Below are 21,902 nucleotides of genomic sequence, written 5' to 3'. Positions count from 1 at the left end.
ACCCTTTTTCCCTAGCTGCATGTGAACTTCGGGGAGCAAAAATTATGCTTCTGCAGGAGCCAGCAGAAGAGCCAAACTCTCCAAATCGCCAAGGCAGCTGTCTCAAATGTACATGTTATTAGGCTGATTGAAATAATCAGAAAACAGCTCCAGAATGCTGGCTTGGAGAAAGGCAGCACTTTCTGCTTGGCAGAGAGTGATGTCAGCCTCCTCAGCGGGGGGAAATCAAATGTTGTCTTCCTTCTTTTCCCTTCTAGAAACACTTCCCTGCATTGTTTGATTTCCCATCCATTTGGCGAGACGGGCTCTTGGCATATCTCGCCTGCTGTGCCACGTGGCCCCCGGGCGTCCCGGGTCACCAGGTGAGGGAGAGACGCAGAACGACCCCCCAGAAACATGTCGGCTTTGGATTGCAGGCAAGTCCTCTGTGCCCGGAGCCTGTGTTTTTCTCCATCTCTCTCTCTTGGCCTCTCCTTTACCCAGGTTGTTATTATGCGAGCAAGAAAAGGCCAAAACCCCTGCAAATCTGACCTCATGAGGTAGAGCCAAGTGTCCCCATCAGAGGAGGGAGACGGAGCAGAAGCAGAGGACGGGAGACAAATGATCCCTGTCTCCCTGTGATGAAATCGAGTTAGCGCTGGCCACATTAATGCCCACTTAGAGTGCGGAAGGGACCGCGACCGGGTCAGGGCCGGGCTGGGAGGGTGGGGGGATGCCCCCCCAACTGTGGCTTCATAGCTCTTAGCATCCCTTAGTCTCCTTTGCAACCTGGGCCCAGTGGTCCCCTTTCAATGCACTGTCTGGCCCTGATTTGCACATTTGCAGGCGGGGGAGCAGGTCTGAGCGTGGGCGAAGTGCTAGCTTTGCGTCCTGTCCTTCCTCAGGTGGGTAGCCTCCTCCCTGGGGCTCCCTGTGTGCCACCCCCTTGTCAGATTTCCAGATTTTGGGAGAAATCTGGGAGGGGGGATGGGTAAGGGCCATGGGTGGGATGGGGGTGGTGGGGAGTGGTGCTCAGGGGACCCAGCTGCCGGCATTAAGCCTCCAGAACAGCTCCTGGAGAGGTGGGGGCCCAGCCAGGGACGGGGGAAGGGAGGGGGGCCCTTCTGTGTGGTATCTGCACATCGGTGGGGAGCGTGCTGCTTCCAGGCTCCGAGCAATAACAAGGCACATTTGCTACTGCAGGTTTATTAACGAGGCCGGCGGGAATGAGGATTGGCTTGTCCACTGTGTTAACTGGACTGGAGGAAAAAAGGAAAAGTCAGAAAACAGCAGCATTCGGGTTTGTGTTCAACTTTCACTATTCCTCTGGACTCCTGCTGACCTCTGCCTTGGCTGCCACTGGGGGTGTGGGGTGCAGGGGGAAGAAAGGGGCTGGCGGGGGTTGAGGGGTCTGTTGCTCATTCTCTGCATCCCCCTGTCTTCTATTTTTTTCTTTCGAATTAATGCATGTGTGCTAAGTCACTTTAGTCGTGTCCGACTCTTTGTGACCCCAGGGACCCTAGCCTGCCAGGCTCCTCTGTCCATGGGATTCTCCAGGCCAGAATGCTGGAGTGGGTTGCCAGTTCCTACACCATTTGAATTAATGCTGGGCACCATTTTTGGTGCTCTTGGGTCACAAGTGGACATTTTTTGGCCAAGTGATGACCACAAGACATTCTTTTTCTGCAGTACAGACAGCTTTCCCAGGGTTCTGCTGGCCCTGACATGGGGCATGAGGTGTCTGCCCCGCCTGCCCACTCAAGAGGAGGGAACACTTGAGAATCCTTGAGTGTGGAAAGTCAGGAAACTGGGAACCCCTGGGATGCACCATCTTGCTCCCATTCCTGCTCTTTCTCAAGGCTCTCACCTGCCTTAGTTGGGTCCCCTGCTCTGGGTGGCCATCCTACGCCGGGGGGTGTAGACAAAGACACCTCTGGGTCTGTGGGATACGCGGTGGCCCCCAGGAGCCCTTGGACCATTGTGGTCCCAGCGGCCCTTGCCCTGGGGCCTGTTGTCTTCCTTCCTACCCTCCAAGGCGGTGTGACTTTGCAGCCAGCATTCCTGTTTGCTGGGCAAACACACAGTGAAAACAGTCCAGTGCCGGAGGCTTGCAGCCTGGTAGCCGCCCCCCACCTCCACCCTGGGCTGGCAGGAAAGAGCATAGTAGGGAGGTGGGCATTATTTGGGGCCCGCGGGCTTCTCCCCCTGTACCAGGGGTAAAGGTCAGGCCAGCTGGGGAACTGGGGGTCATTCCACACCACGACCTGTCGGAAGATCACCAGTCCTGGTGAGAGGTTGCTTGGGGAAGCTAGATGATATTATCGACCAAATTGGGGTTTGGGGATTATCTATGGATTTCATTTATCTGTGTTTTCCCGGTCTCTCTTGTTGTAGGTAATTAAGAGCTGATTGCTGGTAATTAAGAGTTGTTGAGAGAGCCAGCAGGATCCAAAAAGGAGACTCACACGTTTTTTGTCTGAAAGACTCCTGATATCTTGCCCCTCCCCCTCTGCCTGCTCCCACCTGGTGGCTGTGCCCCCATGGGGGCATGGACCCCCAGAGAGCACGTCCCAGCTTGTCAAGCAGATTCTACCTTCTGACTTCATTCCCTGCTGTGGTTTCCAAGCCTTGAGAGAAGACATGCAGGGGGTGAAGTTCTAGAGTTCTGACCCTTAGGTGTGCTTTCCCCTATTTTTCCCAAACTGAAGGCTTAGCGGGGCTCTTGATACCCTGTTTCTGCTGGTGGCGGGCAGCTTGAACTTGGCAAGTCCAGGCACAACTCATTTGGGTTGAGATCATGGTCACTTTGGGGCTGAGTCTCCTTGCCCTTTCTGCCCTGGTCTGAGTTTCAGGGTTGGGTTGGGGAAGGCTGGGTTGGGGAGGGAGGGAGGGAGTTCTTTGTGGTCCTCGTGCTACCCTGCTCCCCCTCCCTCCCCTGGGCTCGCTGACCTTGGATGAGTTGCGTTTGTCCTTCCTAGGCCAGAACACAGAGCCTGATGTCCTTGGCAGCCTTGGGTCCAGGGGCCTGGCATGCTGTTTCCTTACATGCCCCGGGGTGGGTGGGGGAGGTTTCAGTTAACCCTTAGGCGGACTGTGGGTACGTGGGTGCTCTTGGCTGTTCCCCCCACTGTGCTGGAGTGCGCAGGGCCTGCGCCAACCTCGGGACCACTGCCAAGGCCCCTCACGCACTCACGGCCCCTTTACCTCTGCGTGTGTGTGTGCTCACTCAGTCCTGTCTGACCCTTTGTGACCCCATGGACTGTAGCCCACCAGGCTCCTGTGTCCATGGGATTCTCTAGGGTGTGCAGTTGTCTCGACGGGCTGCTGCAGAGCAAGGCCCAGGCCCCTCTCTCCTCTCCACGCTGATCAATCTCTCTGGGCTTTCCGTGCCTCTCCTGTCTGTGTATTGTAAGAGCCTCAGGCCTGTCCCAGGCTTCACTTGACCTGGAGACCTTTCTACCAGTTAACCAACCTCTCAAACTGGTGGAACCTTTATTCCCTTTCCCTGTGGCAGGAAAGCTGCTCTCATGCCTCCCTGTTCTCCATGTTATGGTATAGAATGAACATTAAATCCCAGGCATCTAAGAAGGTAGGTTTTCAGAATTACAGAACATTCACTTTTGTCCCGAGCCCTGGATGCTTGCATCGGGAATTCATGGCTCTCGAGAGCAGCTGATCTGCTACAGATTTACGAAAGTCTTCCTGAGACCCTGAAGCTTTTCCTTCCCAGCAGACTAAGATTCATTGAGCCCTTCCGACATGGCCCTCGCTTTGCATGGGTCACCTAGTGTAATCCTCACACTGCTCTGTGAGGATTGCCAGTTTGCATATGAGGAAACTGAGACCGAGGGGTTAAAGAAGTTGCTAGGATTTTTTATTTTTTTTTTGTCTCTGGTGCCCAGACTCACTTCCCGGCAGCCTGACCTCCATTTCCAGCTGTGGCTGCGGCTGACAGTTCCATGAGGGCTTCCACTCAACTCACCCTGACAGCCTCTCACCCAAAGTGCGAACCTCGCATCTGTGCCTTGTGTTTTCTGCCAGGGGCTTCTCTGTTGCTGCAGATACTGGGGGAGCCTGCTTGCCAGGCAAGCGTGCTCATCCAGGAAGGAGGCTGGCTTGCTCACATGTCTGGCAATTGATTCTGGCTGTCAGCTGAGTTGGGACTGTTGGCCAAAAATCTACACGTGACCTCTCCAGGTGGCTTGGGCTTCCTCACAGCATGGCAACTGAGTTCCAAGAGTGGGGGTCCCAAAAGAGAGAGAGACAGGTGAAGCTGTTTGCATTTTATGACCTAGCATGGAGTCACACAGCATCACTTACACCCACCCAGGTTCAAAAAGACACCACCTCTTGATGGGAGTGGCAAGATTCTGGAAGAACCTATGGGACTGGAAATATTGCTGTGATGTATTTGAAAAATACAGTTGATCATAACAGAAGTGTCCAGGGAGTAAGTGGGTAAGACATCACTCAAACATGTTAAAAACTCAGATTTCAGGGAGCCAGTCCAAGGAACACCCAGGGTCCAGACACAATATAAGGGCTGCCCCCTGCCTTGATCTGAGAGATGCCAAGAAGACGTTCATTCCAGGTGTCGGAACACAGGAGACACCCTCTTCTGGGTTAGTCTTTGCTGTGATCCAGGAAGTCATTAGAGCTGGCATTGCAAATGTTCTGGAAAGTGTACTCTCAGAGGGTCTGCAATGCAAGACCAAGACAAACTGCACCAACCCAGTGGAACAAGTGTTCCGACCACGCAAGCACCAGCTTCTGGGCACACAAGGGACAGGAGCCTTCCCCCAGGGCTCAGATTGGGGCCTTTCCCACTGAAGGTGACATCTGAGCTGGGTGGTGATTGACAAGTAGGTGTTGCTGGAACAGAAAGGGGAGATGAGGCAGACATCTCTGCAGAGAGGACAGCTTGCGCAAAGGCACGAAGCGGGGAGGAATGTGGTGAGGTGACTGGAGCGCGTGGGTGGAAGTGGTGAGGGAAGGGGAGGAGAGGGTGGATGGAGGCTGGGACCACATCCGCCAGGCCTGCCAAAGAGATGGGATCAATGAAGGGATTGATTTTTCTCTTTCCTCTGTCCAGGGCATCAGAACATTCCTGGTTTCCTTGGGAAGAATAGGAGCTAGGTGGGTGTGGGAAGAGAGACCGAAGCCACTGGGGGGAGAAGGAGGAGGAGGAGAACCTGAAAGGGAGGGAGAGGGAGAGGGCGAGAAGCGGAGGAGAAAATGAAGGGAAAGAAGAAAGAGAAGGAGGAGGAGAGGAACAGAGACAAATCCTGAGACAAAGGACTTTTTCATAACGTGATCTTCAGCCACCCTGGGCCCCTCAGCCACATGTGAGAGCCTTTGCTTTGGAGACCTTCCCTTGTCCATTAAGCCTCTGTACTTATTCATTCATTGATTCCGTTGATAGGCACTTACTGTTTGCACTCTACTTCCTTAGCTTTCCTTTGTGTGTTTTCTCATTTTAACAAATCAATATGGGGACATAGTGGACATGAACTTAGGGGACAGGGGAATATTCGAGCTCTGATGGCCTGCTTGTCCCTGCCACACACCCCCTGACTTCCCTCCCTTTGAGAGCTTGCTCCGTGCCAAGAACCCGACATGGCAGTTTTTACTCTCTGTTCATTAGGGTCAAGTTGGGCTGAGGGTCACCGAAAAACCCCACTTGACAGCGGCATGTTCAGAACAGAGTTCGATTTCTCTCTCTGGTTTAAGAAGTTCAGGTTTAGGCAATCCAGGCAGCTCCAGCATTGCTGAGACCCAGGCCCCTTGACCTTGTTGCTTTGCCAAGTATGGCTTCTATGGTGGTTGAAAACCATGTCCGAACATCCTTCAGTGGTCCTTCCAACTGGGCGGAGTTTAAGTCCTCTCTCTTTGTATATGGGCCAGACTCTTCTTTAAAATACACACACACACACACACACACACACACACACACACACACATATATAATTTGGCTGCACTAGGTCTTAGTTGCAATATGTGGGGATCTAGTTCCCTGACCAGGGATCGAACCTGGAGTCCCTGCATTGAGAGCACAGAATCTTAGCTACTAGACTATGAGGGAAAATCCTAATTGGAGACAGATGCATGAGGGGTGTGTGTGTGTGTGTGTGTGTGTGTGTGTGTTTGAGCGCTCAGTCATGTCTGACTCTTTGTGACCCCATGGACTGTAGCCTTCCAGGCTCCTCTGTCCATGGGATTCTCCAGGCAAGAGTACTGGAGTAGGTTGCTGTGCCCTCCTCCAGGGGATTTTCCTGACCCAGGGATCGAACCCTGGTCTCCTGCATTGCAAGGAGTTGATTTAACCCCAGCCACCACGTGCCCACAAACACATAAAAGAGCAGGAACCACTGAGCTGAGGCCAGTCAACCCCCGGACCATGAGAAAACAAAACAAGACCATCATATGATGTTCTTTTAAGCCACTAGGCTTTGGGGTGATTTGTTACATAGCAGTAAACAACTGGTTCAGCTCTTTCTCCTAAAGTCACTTCATGGCCCAAGGTGGCTTCTGGAGCTTAACATTCGTTGACTGAAATGCCAACTGGTCTGAAAATCCAAGGCATCCGATTGCTATGCAGATGGCCATAAGCACTTGTCTGTCACAAATGTCTGACTGTTCTGTTCCAGGGACCATATATTTCTGCCCCTATTGGAGCTTTCCCAGCCCCACCGTTCCACTTGAGGACAGCCTTCCTGAGGGCAGAGAGCTCTTTGAAGCATGGGATGGGGCCCCCCGAGGTCCTGGAGACATGGACCTGCCTGCTGCCCACATTGGCAGCTGCTCCCCATCTCTGCACCGGCTTCTTGCTCACAGTCTCCAGGTGGCGTGGCACATGTGGTTGATACAGAGCCACTCAATTTCCTGCCTCACCTCACCTCTGGCCTCCTGGCTTGCAACCGAGTCTTCCTGTTTGGGGTGCTGAGGGTGCTGCGGCTTCGCACTGGCTTTCTCCAGCCCCTCCCTCTCCCCCCAGGGACAAGGTTTGGGGGGCAGGGCAGGAGAAACAGTGGCCTTTGTCCCTGCAGTGGGAGAGGCCCTTGGCTGAGGCCTAGGCTCTCATCCAGGCTCTGCCACTCACTTGCCACTAGACTCAGCAAATCCCTTTAATTCTGGTCCCAGTTTCCTCATCTACAGAGTCTTCACATGTTGCGATTCTGTAGTATTGGGTTGGGGCTTCCCAGGTGGCTTCTCTCTAGTGGTCGAGAACCCATCTGCCAATGCAGGAGACTTAAGAGACGTGGGTTCGATCCCTGGGTCAGGAAGATCCACTGGAGGAGGGCATGGCAACCCACTCCAGTCTTCTTGCCTGGAGAATCCCATGGGCAGAGGAGCCTGATGGGCTACAGTCCATGGGGTCGCAAAGAGTCGAACATGGCTGAAGTGATTTAGCATGCATGCAGTACTGGGTTGCCCAAAAAGTTCATTCTGGGTTTCCCATACCATCTTACAAAAAAACCTGAATGAACTTTTTGGCCAACTCAATATTTATTGCGTGTCTTTGTTATCATGGGGTTAAGCTCTTTGGAGGATCTGAGGAAATTGTATCAGTTAGTGATCTTTCCATTATAAACTCAGCTCAAACCAATGTTAGTGAAAGGACAAATGTATGGCTTTATGTTACTGAATGATCCAGGGGTACCCTGCTTCAGGTATGGCTTGATCTAGGGCTTAGATATCACTCTAGCACCCATTATTTGCTTTGTTTCCTCTGGATAAGCTTCAGTGGCTGCATATAGTGTTTGTGCCCTGCCCTGTCCCACCCAAATCCCTGGATCATCTAGCACCCTGCCACACCCCATCTCCCCCACCTTTGTTGCAGCTGTGTATTCTAAGCCTGGCATTCTCCCTTAACCAAACCCAGCCTAGGAGAGAGACCCAGCATTCCCAGCCCAAGTCCTGATGTTCACTCTGATTGGACCAATGCGGTCATGTATGTCCTCTAATTAAACCAATCAGGCTGATCCCTGGAGCTGGGGGTAGACAGCCCCAACTCGTCTAACTGTCTGGCTGGGAAAGGGAGGAAAAAGATACTGGCAGTGTGTGTGTTGCAGGGGAGGGAGGGCTTTGGGGTTGTTCAGTCTCTCAGTCAGGTCCCACTCTTTGTGACCCCACGGACTGCAGCATGCCAGGCTTTCCTCTCCTTCAGTATCTCCTGGAGTTTGCTCAAACTCATGGCCATGGAGTCGGTGATGCCATCCATCCATCTCTTCCTCTGTCGTGCCCTTTTCCTCCTGCCCTCAGTCTTTCCCAGCATCAGGGTATCCTCAAAGGTCTTACTTAAGAAAGCAGATTTATACTCAGGTCACAGAGCTGAACCCTAATGACCCTTCCCACAGTGCGGTGATGTTTGGCAAAAGGAAACCTCCATGTGAGCTTGGCAGTCAGGGAGGGCTTCTTGAAAGAGGCAGGACTTGGCTGCTGAGGAGAATTTGCATAGGAAGGAGCCTGGGGAGTGGGCAGATAAGGACCCCCTTGTGTAGGTAGGGTCCACAGCCCTGCACCTCCTTCCAACCCAGCAACTACGTTGATTGGAGTGGGAACAGGTCATGATTATGGAAGCAAGAGAGAAATTCTATCCTGGTGTCATGGGTAAATTGCGTCTCCCCTAAAATTCATATGTTGAAGCCCTTCCTCCCAGTGTATCTTAGAATGTGACTGTATTTGAAAATAGGGTCTTTTGAAAGGTAATTAAGTTAAAAGGTGGTCACGTGGGTGGGCCCTAATCCAATGTGATGGGTGTCCTTGTAAGAAGAGATTAGGACCCAGACCCACACAGAGGGAAGATGGTATGAAGACACAGGGAGAAGACAGCCGTCTCCAAGCCAAGGAGAGAGGACTCAGAATGAAACCAACCCTGCTGATACGTTAATCTCTGACTTCCAGCCTCTACAGCTGTGAGACAGTAAAACTCGGTTGTTGAAACCACCCAGCCTGTGGTTCTTCGTTACGACAGCCTGAGCCAACTAATATCACTGGTTTCAAATACTATGGGGAGCCCCACCTCTCCTGGCTCCTTCCTGGGGGCCTGGCTTCTTTGCCTGGAGCCTTGCTGTCAGCTCTCTGCCCTCCTGGGGTCTTTCTCCGACTCCCTTCACTCCACAGCTGACACCCTCGCTGCAGGGGCTTTGCCAGTCAAGCCTTCCTAGTCACGGTTATTCTGAGCTTCCTTTTGGTCACCTGCTCTGAACTGTCCTTAATGTTAAATGCTCGCCCTGTCCCTGCCATGCGTATTTTTGCAGAAGATGAAGCCAGATTCAGCTGTTTTCTGAAACGGGAGATGGAATTTTCCCCGATGTAGAAATAATGGTGCCCAATTCTTGTGGGAGGTGGATGGGGCTGGCGCTGGCACCGCTGGCCTTTCTTTCCCTCAGAAATAGCCCCACAATGGCCTCATTTTCTAAAACTTGCAACTCAGCGAGTACTTAGCCTTTAGCAAGAAGAATCCACTTTGCTGAAGTTGAAATGGGAGAGACCCGTTTGTCAATGTAGGCAGCCGCTCAAGCAGTTCATCCACCGGTCTTGGGATTAAGACATTCTACTTCCAAGGACTCTGGTCAAAGACAGCGCTGCACCCATAGATTTGGGCTTCCCCCTGCACCTGATAAGCTGGTCCTGGAAAAAAGCGGGGGACAGGGCTTAGAAGGGTAGATGCTATGGGCAACAGCCTGGGCCCTAGTGGAAAGAGTACCTAAGTGCAGCTTGGTGCAAACAGGTCTTAGACTCAACCCAATAGATGGTCACCCTTGCAAGCACTGACCATCTCCCTCCAAAGATCTGGCACTAAAAACCAACAAAACAGGCCTGGCCTGCGTTTTGCCCATCCTGGGGAGAAGCTGGAAGGATCTCTGAGGACTTACTTTTTATTGGGGTGATTTAAAGCTATACAAGTCAGCCTGTTTGTGGGGGTAGGGGGGTGGAAAAGGACGGTGAGGGTTAGCAGGCAGGGTGACTGTTAGTTGCTCTCTGTGCAATGGGAACCGGAAAGATAATCTTTCTGGAGCATTTAGGGCTCCAGTTAGAATCTTTCTTCTCTGACAAAGGGTTTCCTTCCATTGTTGTGTGGTCTTGCTCCCCTCCCCCTTCAACCTTGGCTCCTGGGAGGGGATAGAACTGGTGGTGGGGGGGTATATGTCAAGGGTTCAAGGGGTGGTTCCCTGGGCTTGGCAGCCATCGTGGGGGCAGGAAGGGCTGCTTGGCCTCTGAGACATATCCTTGAAAGTTGAGGTCCCCTACCCTTTCTAGCAGAGTGCAGAGCCCATGCCCCGGCTCAGGACCCAGAGTCCAGGCTCCCTACAGTTACTGCGCTGCCTTGACCCTCCTCCCCACCTCCCTTATTCTCTCTCCAATCCGCCCCCCCCACACACAAGAACTGGCTGCCCTGGTCCTGCCACTTCCTGGTTTACAGCAGTCTGAGGAGGGGAGAGCGGCTAACTGCCACAGAAATAAGTCTCCTGGCAAATTAGCTGCAGGATTTGAAATCCATTTTTATTCTACCCATTATTAATTATTGTTATTTCTGCTGTTCATTACCAGCTCGTTTCCTAGATCAATTCCCGGAACAAAGGCTCATCAAAGCATTTCCCTCCCCACAGGGGCCCACAGAGCCACCAGCACTGGGCCCCAGCCCCAAGTACCCCCACCCAGGGCTGGAGATGGGGAACACTTCTGCGCCTCCCAGCAAGGTCTCTCCCCTGCTGGTTTCAAAGGTGGAGCAGAACTGGGTCAGGTGCTCCCACTCCCAACTCCTCAGGCTCTGCCTTCTCCCCACCCCCCACATTCAGAGCCACCAAGCTAAGAAACCTATTCTTACTTCTACTCTTGTACTTTGAAAACAATTAAGATTTAAAACATATTCGGTAAAGTCCACCAATCTTAAATGTACAGGTCTATGGCTTTTTATATAAGTATAGATTCATGATCACCCAGATCAAAGCACAGGACATAGATGGGGGTGAGGGGTAAGCTAGGACTTTGGGATTTATAGATACACACTTCTATATACAAAACAGATAAACAACAAGATCCTACTGTATAGCACAGGGAACTTAATATCTTGTAATAACCTATAATGGAAAATAATCTGAAAAACGGTATATATTGTATATATAACAGACTCACTTTACTATATACCTGAAACTAATATAACATTGTGACTCAACTATACTGCAATACATAAAGATACAGGACATTATCAATACTCGCCCAGAAGTTCCTTATGCCCCTGGCAGCTGACATTTTGACATGCCCGAAAGGTACCTATTTTGTCTTCTAACAATACAGACTTGTTTGAGAACTCCCATTAACTAGAATCATGCAATATATATTCATACAGGTCTGGCTCCATCCACTCAACATCGCCCAGGACATCCATCCATCCGTCCATCCGTCCATCCGTCCATGTGATCGCAGGGAGCAATCATTTGTTCTTTTTCCAGTGCTGTGTCACGTCCCTTTGCATGATTACATCATGGTCAGTTTATCTATTCTCCTGTTGATGGGCATTTGGATAATTTCCAATTTGAGGCTGTGCTGAATAAAACTGCTCTGTGCATTTGTAGGGCTAGGCGAACATAAGCACTTGTTTCTCTTGGATATAGGCCTTAAAATGAAATTGCTGGGTCATAGGATATGCAATGAAACCATGCTTGATTTTTAGAGTAAGCCAAAAGACGGCAATGCTTAGACTGAAAGGCTAAAACTTAAATGATGACATTTCAGGCACCATGTGGGTGGGGAGATATTTTGCTCATGTGAGTGGGGGATTGTTATAAATATGGCCCCCAATGGATCATACCTGCCAGTATCCACATCCGTAGGTAGGCCTCTCTCATATTGACCCTAGGTTTAGCCACATGACTTATTTTGGCCAATGGGACATGAAGAAGCATGATACAAGTGCTTGGGCTCTGAGGCCTGTCTGCTTGACCTGTTGCCTTCACCATATGAAGAAGCCTTGGTCTAGCCTCCTTGAGATGAGAAGACTACAGAGAGAATGGTTCAGGTTTGAGGGGCTGGGGGTAAAAAAAGAAAAAAATTTTAAAAAGTGGGGCTTCCCTGGCAGTTCAGTGGTTACGGCTCTGCACTCACCCCACAAGGGGCATGGGTTTGAGCCCTGGTAGGTGCAGTGCTGCCAAAAAAAAAAAAAAAAAAGATTTGAGGGGACTAAGGAATGCGATTTTGGGCGCTGATTGTTACTGCAGGATAACCTAGCCTATATAGAAGTTGGTACCAGAAGTGGGATTCAGCTATAACAAAAGCTCTAAAATATGAGGTCTTGGCTAAGGGTTGGGTGGCAGATGGCAAAGAGAACAGAAAGATAGTGACACACGTTTGGCAGTGGCTAAACATTTGCTAAAGCTGGGACTGAGTCTTGCTGGCCGGGGGCGGGGTGGGAGGTGGAAGGGGCGCACAGCATTGCCACTGTGGCCTTCCCCATCCACGTAGCTTCCTGCTGCCCAGTGCGCCCAGCCCCACTTTCTGCTTACAGATCCCATCGTTTCGTTACTAGCATCAGTGTGACTCTTTTATCTTTCATTGAGTTTTCCTTTGTCTTTCCTTCCTTTCTTTTTGCTTTTTCCTGGCTGTTTCAACTCCAGCATCCTCTGAGTCCAGGTTGAAAGAAGGAAGGGACAGGAAAATCTTTGGAAACAGAGGCAGGAGTTTAAATTTCAGAAAAGAACATTTAGAGTTATTCCTTTTCACAACCCAATGGGGCTGCTAAAGCACTGGGGGTAGAAGATTAGGGACCTGGCTTACAAGAGCGAATTGTGGTTATTATATTTATTATCAGCTGATTACTCCATGATGGTGTAATACCCCCTCTGGTTCCTATGACTGTTGAACTTGGGGGTCAGCTTCCAGCCTTACCACTACCCATCAACATGTCCTTTCAGGCACCGCTGCAGCTCTTTGAACCTTCCTTTTTGTCATAACCTGTTAATGGGGGTGAGAATATTGGTCCTGGCTTCCTCACGGAATGGTTGAGAGATTGATGGAGTAACGCCCGTGAAAGCAACACGGACTGTGCAAAGTCTCATCCAAGTGGAAGCAATGCAGTATCATTAGCTCCAGGAACTGCCATCAGGATGAACTGTTTCATTTTGGGGGCAATGGGTTTTGAGTTTTTCAAGGTTATTTTGTTTTATGGCCTCCCTCCTTAGTAATCCACATATATTTGGTGTGCTTAGGAGCAACAGTAGGTTCAAGAAGCTTTCTCTGTCTCTGGCTGTATTTGCAAACCAGTGGTGCTCTCATCTTTATGAGGCTCTCAGCTCGTTTCAGGAAGAATCACTACCAAGTCGATCTCCTTACTTGCTGGAAGCATATCCTATCTCTCTGTGTCACCAGAGCTGTTTTGACATCAGACTTCCTGTTGGAATAAAAGAAGGCTTCATTCTCAATCCACCGCCTTTGGACAAGCTTCCGGGAGCTTTGTGCTTGTGTGCAAAAGTTCTGTGGGACCGGGGATGGGCACAGCCCACATGTACACATACATGACCTGTTCTGGGAAGAGAGGCTGTAGGTTAAAGTGGACCCCCAAAGACAAAACCCCTATCACTGTGAGGCCTAGGCCGTGACTATAAGATTGGGAATCTAAGACATCAGCAAGAACCCACTGGCGTTAGGAGCAGTTTTTCCAAGAAGGAAAACTGCCCAAGGTGTCTGGACCTACTTCAGCTAGACCCACAGACCTGCTTCACTGTCAGCAGGAGGGTCAAAGCTATGTCCCTCTGAAAATAGATGCTTTCCCTCCTGGTCGATCCAAGTATGGATACTTTATGCCAAGCCGGCTATGGGTTTTGGTAAAAATGTAGCTCAAAGGAAACAGATGAAAGGGGCCAGCATCCCCACGTTATATTGAAAAGTGGATGCATCCAGTAGACACTGTTGAGGGGGAATTGTTTTATCCCCTTTTCTCTTTCTTTAGATGACTAGATTTCCCTTCTCTTTTTAAGGTACGGACGCCAACCTCACAGTAGAGACAGCGGAGCCGAGCATTCAAAGTTAAACTGGGAATTTTGACTCAATAGACCTTGAAGAACAAACAACTCCCAGGGAATACTTCCCACAATGGTGGCTTTTATTTATTTATTTAGTTTTTAAAGTGATGCCAGTGATGGAAGGGGAGGTGCGAAATTCTACCAAGGATGTCGCAGTGAATACTAGGCCGAGACTCATCTATCAGGGGCAACCCAAACTTAAGCCTTAGTAAAGGGGAATCGAGCTAGGGGGCTCAGAGCCCCAGCTTTCAGGGTGCACAGGCGAGAGTGGGAGCAGCGGAAGGAGGGCCAATGCATAACCGATCCTGCGGGCAGGTGCAGCTCCGTGATGGTTGCAGAGTCAAAATAATTTTATCCAGAGATGAACAGTGCTTCCCTGTTCAGGAACCATCTCCCTACTCTAGGGGGTTGATTTGGAAACAGGGGCACATTTTTAGTTGTCGCAATGACTAGGGGCTGCTACTGACATTTAGGGACCAGGGAGGGGGGACAAGGACACTTAACATCTTGCCCTGGGGAGGATTGTCCCATTGACGGAGCTGGTAGCTGCAAAGAAAGGAGGCCTGGGAGAGGCCTGAGGACCCACTGGCCACTTGGAGGCATGTGGCAGGAGGTCTAGGGGGAGAGGTGTGGGGGGAGGGGCTGGTGCTATTTAGGGAAGCCAGTTACCGCCAACGCCAACGGAGAGTGAGAAGGAAGACTGTGTGAGTAGTTCACTGTGAGGGTGGGCCCCCTCCTCGCTCCAAAGTCAGAGGAGGCAGGGGTGTGCCCCAGACAAGGGATTTCAGGTGGGGCAGAATCAAGGGGTTGCCTCAGAAAAAGGTAGACGGGGCCCTTGCCTCAGCTGGACAGAAAAGGGCCCCTGCTGCTGACTTCCTCCTGCTCTGCTCTCAGCTTCTCCAGTTCTTAAGGGGCAGGGCCTCTGCCTCTGTGGTTACCCCGAGGATTCCCACCATCCCCCCAGCAGGAACTAACCTCTACTGGCCTGGTCCCCTGCAGGCTCCGGGAGCCACCCCCCGGGAGGTGGGTCCCCCTGCCAGCAGCGTGTAGAGGAAGTGGGCATCCCCAGGCTGTAATGTTAAGTCACTCCACAAAAGGGGAGACAAGAGGGTGAGGCCTGTCTAGCCAACCGTTGTCCTGTCGTCATCCACCGCCGGCCCATACCGAGTCCCACAGTTCGGTTGCTGGGCTGGGCCCAGGGACTGTAAAAAGGTCTCAGGTCGGCTGTTAGCTAGTGTTTTGTCTTCTGCCAATCAATGGTTTGCAAGGCAAAGGAGACAGATGACAGTGGCAGGGAGCAGAGCTCAAATACCGCAGGGGGAGGGGAGCTGACTTCCCACAAGGGCTGGGGGAAGGGACGGGCCCAGCTGCTGACATTTTTACAAAACAAATAAGTGTGGGGCAGAGCTAGTGACCTCAGTGTGACGGAAAAAGACAGTCAGCAGAGCATCTGCCAGAAATGGCATGTTTCTCAGCCCACCTGTTAGGAAGCGGAAAGAGCGATGTTGACTAAGATCATCACTGCAAGCAGTTATTGAGTGCTTACTGCATGCCTGGCACCGATCTGAGCACTTGATGTGGGTTATCAGATTTTGCCGTCATATCCATCCTGTTCTGTTCGGAAATGAGGAAACTGAGGCCGAGGTGTGTGAATTCGCTTGTCCAAGGTAGTAGACCAGAAGCGCTGGAAAAGTGACTTGATCCTGGCATCCTGTCCACAGGACCTATGCAGCGAGCACCCAGGGACCCTAAACAGGTTCTGTGAAGTGGGGTTTTTCTGCACGTGTGTGTGTGTGTGTGTGTATTTTGGGCCTGTATTCCAGTTATCTATTGCTATATAATGAATCACACTAAAACTTAGTGACTTAAAAAAAAATAAAACAACTATCATTTCATTATTATCTCCTGCTGTTCTGGGAGTTGTCTGTCCTCAGCTAGACAGTTCTCTCTCTGTCTCTGTGTCTGTCTGGTGCCACTGCATCAGACAACGCCTGGGGCTGAGGTCCTAAGGAAGGCTTCCTTCCTCGCTCACATATCTGGTCACTGATGCTGGCGGTTAGCAGGGATCTCAGCTGGAACATCGCCATGAGGCCTCTCTGTATAGTCTGGACTTCCCCACAGCATAGCGGCTAGTCTGGAAGAGCAAGTATCCTGAGAGTGGAGGCCTTAGAGGTCACATAGTGACACTTCTACCACTGTCACAAATCCGGACAGAGTCAAGGGGAGGGGCCATAGACCCCAGCTCCTGATGGGAAGAATGACATGAGATTGTAAAATGGGCTTGTGGCATGGGAAATCTTGTTGTGGCCATCTTGGAAAATGCAATCTGCCATTATACTTTTTCTCTTTAATTTTTAAAAGAACCTTGTAAGAGCCTCTGTGAATGAAGTCGAGATTCATTTTGGAGTCCCTTCCATTAGTGACCAAATGCTAAATGAGGGCTTCCTTGGTGGCTCAGTGGCGAAGAATCCACCTCCCAACATAGGAGACACGGGTTCTATCCCTGGTCCAGGAAGACCCCACATGCTGTGGAGCAACTAAGCCTGTGCACCACAACTGTTGAGCCTGTGGGAGCCTGGGACCTGCAACAACAGAAGCCACCACAATGAGAAGCCCGCACACTGTGACTAGAGAGTAGCTCCCGCTTGCTGCAACTGGAGGAAAGAGTGTGCAGCAACGAAGGCCCAGCACAACCGAAAGTGAATAAATAAGTTACGTTGATAAGTAAATAAATAAAAAGATGCTAAATGACTAGGGACCCAGAGACTTGCTCAATAGCCTCTGTTCTGTCCCCATCATAGCTTCCCTGCTAGGAGCCAGACACTGAGGTGGAATTGGGGATACAAAATTCCTGGTCCCAGGAGAAAACAGCAACTATCAGCTGCAAGGAGAAAATTCCCCCAAACACCTACACCAGAGAATTATCTTCTTCAGTTTTTTCAAATGTACATTAGTAGTGGTGGTTTAGTCGCTCAGTCGTGTCCAACTCTTGAGAACCCATGGACTGTAGCCCGACAGGCTCCTCTGTCCATGGGATTTTCCAGGCAAGAATACTGGAGTGGGGTGCCATTGCCTTCTCCAGGGATCTTCCCCACCCAGAAATCAAACATGGAGACGGCCCTAAAAAGGCAGGTAGAGGGAGTGGTTCACCCTGAACTGTGCCCACTTTCTGCCCCTGTCCTTGTGCTGGCTTGGCCTTATCCTTCTCTGTTCTTTGTTGTTACAGGCTGAATCGTGTCTCCCCAAAGTCATATGGTGAAATCCCAACTCCCCGTACCATGCAATGTGACTGTGTTTGGAAATAGGGCCTTTAGGGAGGTGTGTGCATGCGTGCTAAATCACTTCAGTCTCCGATTCTTTGTGACCCTATGGGTCACAGTCTGCCAGGCTCCTCTGTCCCTGGGATTTTCCAGACAAGAATTCTGGGGTGGGTTGCCCTGCCCTCCTTCAGGGGATCTTCACGACCCAGGGGTTAAGTCTGAGTCTCCTGCATCTCCTGCATTCCAGGCAGATTCTTTACCACTGAGCCAGTGGGGAAGCCCCCTTTAAGGAGGTAATTAAGATTAAATGTGGTTACAAGGGTGCAGCCCTAATCCAGTGAGACTGTGTATCTTTATAAGAGGAGGAAGAGACACCAAGGACCTGCTTGCACAGAGGAAAGATCACGTGAGGACATAGCAAGAAGGCGGTTGTCTGTAAGCCAAGGAGAGAGGCCTTAGGAAAAACCAACCCTGCTGACACCTTGATCTTGGACTTTCAGCCTCCAGAACTGTGACAAATAACTTTCTGTTGTTTAAGCCACCCTGGTCTTAAATATCTAATAATTTGTTATGGCAGCCTGAACAGAAGAACATGTTCTTCCTGTATCCTCCTTTAGAAAAGCCCTCTTCCAGCGAGGTGGCCAAGGCGGGTACAGGTTCCCAGAAGGCCTATCCCTGGATGTATTACCTGAGAGGAGTGGGGGCCCTGGAGTAAAAAGCATAAAGCTGCTTTGATTGGATTAACTGGTAGCCATCTAGGGTCTCTGGACTCACCAGTGAGGGGTCAGCTGAGGGCAGGCAGGAGGCTGGTACAAAGCATCAGCCAGTTGTGGGAAGGAGACGGCAGGCAGCACGAGGGGTTGGGGTCTGCAGGGACCCTCCAGCTTGGCCCCTGGGGCAGCACATGCAGCCCTGGCACTGCCAACACCGGAGGTATGGGAACCAGCAGAAGGGCACCCCCCACCCACTGAATCCACCTGAAGCCCAGCCCACTCCTGGGTGCAAGGCGGGCAGCCTTCCTCCCCCGGGATGTTTCCACCACTCAGCAATCCAGGGCCCGCCTGGCCCCGATGCATTTTTTATTTTGCTATATTCTTTCCATTGTCCTGACGTGAATAATTTAAACTGACACAGAAAGGAAGGGCGGCCCTTGCCACAAAGGGGATGCTGTCAACTCTCCCCCTACCACACAGAGAGACACATACACACACACACACACACTCACACTGAGCCTCTGTTTGGCTTTGCCTCCTCCTGTGTTTCTCTTCCTTGTTTGGTTTCTGTCTGTCTGCCTCGTTCTCAAACCGTTCTCTGGTGCTCTCTTGTGCTCAGGAAACATATGCATGGTGTACCCACACATACACGCTGGCATGCACGTGTTCCCCTTCCCCCCAGGTCTCTGTGAGCAGAGGGTGTGACATTTGTGCAGGGATACAGTTTCTCCCTCTGGGTGAGAACTGTGATAACTCTCATCTGCATTCCTCTTTCTGTTTCTCATTTCCCTTCTTTCCTTTGATTGACTCTGCTGTTTGCATATGCGAGGGAAAGGGTACTTCATTTATGAAGTGGCCTCATTTTATGAGTCTCTTCTTTGTAATCACACAGCCTCAAGTTGAACTTTCTTGGGGGTGAAGTGGGGGCGGGGGGAAGACAGAGCCAGAATGGATTCATCAGCCTTCCCAAGAAGGCTGGGAATTTTCTGAAGATGTGAAGGGCAAGATACCTAGGGGCTTTTGGGTGCCACCTGGGCCAGCTGTAGCCAGGGTGTGGAGCTGCTGCTGGCCACTGGCATTGTCTGGAGAGCAGCCTTGGCCTCCCTCAGCCTTGAACCAGGAAGCAGGCTTTATTTGTCAGGAGAGGGCATAGCCAGGATTTCCTGAAGGTTCTGGCCTCTAGCCTATAACCCAGTGCTGTCCAATAGAAATATAATGCAAGCCACAAATGTGAGCCGCATACCCCTTTTGGAATGTTCTAGTGGCCACATGAAAAAGGTAGAAAGAAACAGGTGAAACTAATTTGAATAACATATCCCATCTAACCCACTGTATCCAAAATATTATCATTTCAACATGTCGTCAAGAAAAAAAAAATTAATGAGATCATTTACATTGTTTTGGGGGGACTAAACCTTCAAAATCCGGTGTGTTTTTATGCTTACGGCATTCCACTCTTTGGACTGACCACATTTCAAGTGTTCCATAGCCACACGTGGCTCGTGGCCATTGTATTGGATAGCGCAGGCCTAGCCTAACCAAGCCTGGGGTTCGGAAACTCAATTTGGGCTGCCTAAGTGGCAGCGCTGTTAGTACATCCTCCGTCTGTGCGTTTGATGGGAAGAACACTAGGTGATGAGCGGGAAGTTCTCCGAGCGATTATTCTACCATTAGCATCATTAGCAGTAATCATCGTCAGCTTGCTGGCATCGCCCGCGTCCGGCCCTGTCTCTTTCCTGATCAAGCAGCATGCTGTGCTGGGGCACCGCTGATCTGGATTCCTTTATCTGGGGGAGCTGGGGGGCACAGTTTCCAGGTGCCCTATAGACTCACCCCCTAGCTGGGGCTTCACCTCCTAGGTGCCTGTTCCTCTTCTTTGCTTTAGGTCCTAGACACCCCGCTGGCTTTCTCCTTCTATATATAACACTCTGTGCTGACAGCTGGTCATCTAATGACTCATCAGCCACTGTGGATGGAACCCTGAACATTTATTCATGGGGCGTTTGGGGCAGCTTTTGCCCTCTTCCTAATAAGTGCTGGCTTTGGGGGGTTTGTCTTGAAGAAAAAAAAGCCACACTCATGGAGAATGGGGGAGGGTTGATGAGCCAGCTGGCCCCTAGCCGAAGACCTCTGGGTGCACAGGCAAATCCAGCAGGAATTTGAGGACCTGGGTCCAGGTGAACCGGTAAAGGCAGACACGTCGATCGCTACACTAAGGGCTTGAATGGAGCTTTTGCTCTCTCCTTGGTCACCTGTCCTAAGCACCTGGCTGGCCTCAGAGATGTTAGCTCCCTTCTGAAGCAGCCAGGCTGTGCTCAGGAGAGCCAGCAGCCCCCACATCATTTCAGTGGGATATCAAGGACTAAATACTGGCTTCAGAGCTGGCAGCAGCTGGCTTTAATCTCGGCTGCTCTGCTCACCAGCTGTGCCACCCTGGGAGAGTCCCTTTCTGATCACGGAGTTTCCGCTTCCTCTTTGGGGTGGCGTGCTTAGTACGAGCGGGGCCGTCGGTTCTGAGGACTGAATGAAGCACCATTGGTATCGTGTCTACTCACGGTAACTGTTGTTCAGGTCCTGCACATGGGCCCTAGAACTTCCCAGAAGCACACCCTGAGACAAGATTTGTGGGGAAGTGATTCCTTGGGTGGGGGGGCTCTGGAGGGTAAGTCACACCTCACAGTCTGTCCTGACTCCAGGCAAGAGAAGTGAGCTGTCACACTCCCTCACGTGGCATTGTCAGCTGCTCAGGGCGGCCCTGGGAGTGAGGTTACAAACTGGATGAGCTGTGTCAGGAGCTGAGGGCGGCCTGCAGAGAAGTCCCAGGTGCAGGCTGTCAGAGGTGGAGGGGAGGGCGCTTATATTCAAAAACGGACCCAGAGGCCAGCCACCCTCCATGGATGAGACCGATGTCAGGGACTGGGAAGATGGTTGGAGTCAGGAGGCGAGGCACTGCCCAGGCCTCGCCCCACATGTCAGATGGAAGGGTTGCCGGATGCAGAGGAGGCCAAAGCCTAAGGAGCTTCTGACCAAGCCCAACCTTCGGGGACACCCTGCCACTGGGCATGGGGGTGGGCAGACTCAGGATGCCAGTGACTAAGTCTTGTCCACCCCACAGGCGAGGCTTCTGATCGTTGCTGCTGCGGCCTGGGGTTTCCCCGCAGCCCAGCAGCCTTCTTCCTTCCTTTCACTCCTCATCCTGGACCTCTCCTTCAGGTCACGCCTGCCCCGCTCCCAGCCCCGGCTTCTTGCATTCCGGCTTCAGCTTCTTACCCCTCCCTGTTCCAGACCAGCCTGCTTTCTTTCCCATCTTCGGACTCCCAACTTCTTCCCTGCCTCCTTCCGGCTTCTTTTCTCTGCCTTTCTGGACTTCGGGCAACTTGGCCTGAAGACCTCCAGGGGAGCTACATCAGGCAGGCCCCCAGTCTGCTTTCTTAACCCACTAAAGTGTCTGTGCCCAAAGGACCTGGGATGTGGGATCTGGAGTCCCGGACATCATCATCCCTACCTAAGTTTCCATTTGCCAGCAATGATGAGTTTATTTTCCACTGTCAGGAATTCCAAGTGTGAATGATTTTACCACTGGTCTGTTCTTGGTACAGCTGGGATTCTATTTATCACAGGCTTAGGAATTTGACTTCCTGGCTTTTCCAAGCCGGGTAGAATTCTCTCCCCTCGTCTGCTCTCCCATCACCTCCTCTCCTCTCCCTTACCTTGGCTTCCTTTTTCCCTCCTCCCTCTTCACTCCCTTTCCTTCCTTCTTCCTCTCCCTGCACCCCTTCCTGGCTTGGCTGTCCTTAGGATGGCAGTGACCCAGGCAAGATACAGGGATGAACCGCTGCCTGGGAACGCACTCAAGAGCCCCCAAGCAAGCCACCTCTCAGGTAAGCAGCAGGTGACGACTGTAGTGCTCACACAGCAGGGAAACGTGT

General features: G+C 51.4%; 1 long non-coding RNA gene across 1 annotated transcript in view; it reads left to right on the top strand.

The window, feature by feature from the left end:
* Positions 1–21,902, top strand: part of LOC114111245 (uncharacterized) — a 49,949-nt gene that overhangs the window by 23,951 nt on the left and 4,096 nt on the right. The window contains exons 3-5 of the long non-coding RNA XR_009598853.1: positions 258–884; positions 1,183–1,279; positions 11,333–21,854. This is a non-coding gene — a long non-coding RNA (uncharacterized LOC114111245). The remainder of the gene's footprint in view (positions 1–257; positions 885–1,182; positions 1,280–11,332; positions 21,855–21,902) is intronic.

The sequence above is a fragment of the Ovis aries genome, chromosome X (genome assembly GCF_016772045.2).
Source record: "Ovis aries strain OAR_USU_Benz2616 breed Rambouillet chromosome X, ARS-UI_Ramb_v3.0, whole genome shotgun sequence".
Lineage (NCBI taxonomy): Eukaryota > Metazoa > Chordata > Mammalia > Artiodactyla > Bovidae > Ovis > Ovis aries.
The sequence above is the reverse complement of the archived record's forward strand: the minus strand, read 5'-3'. Positions and strand labels throughout refer to the sequence as shown.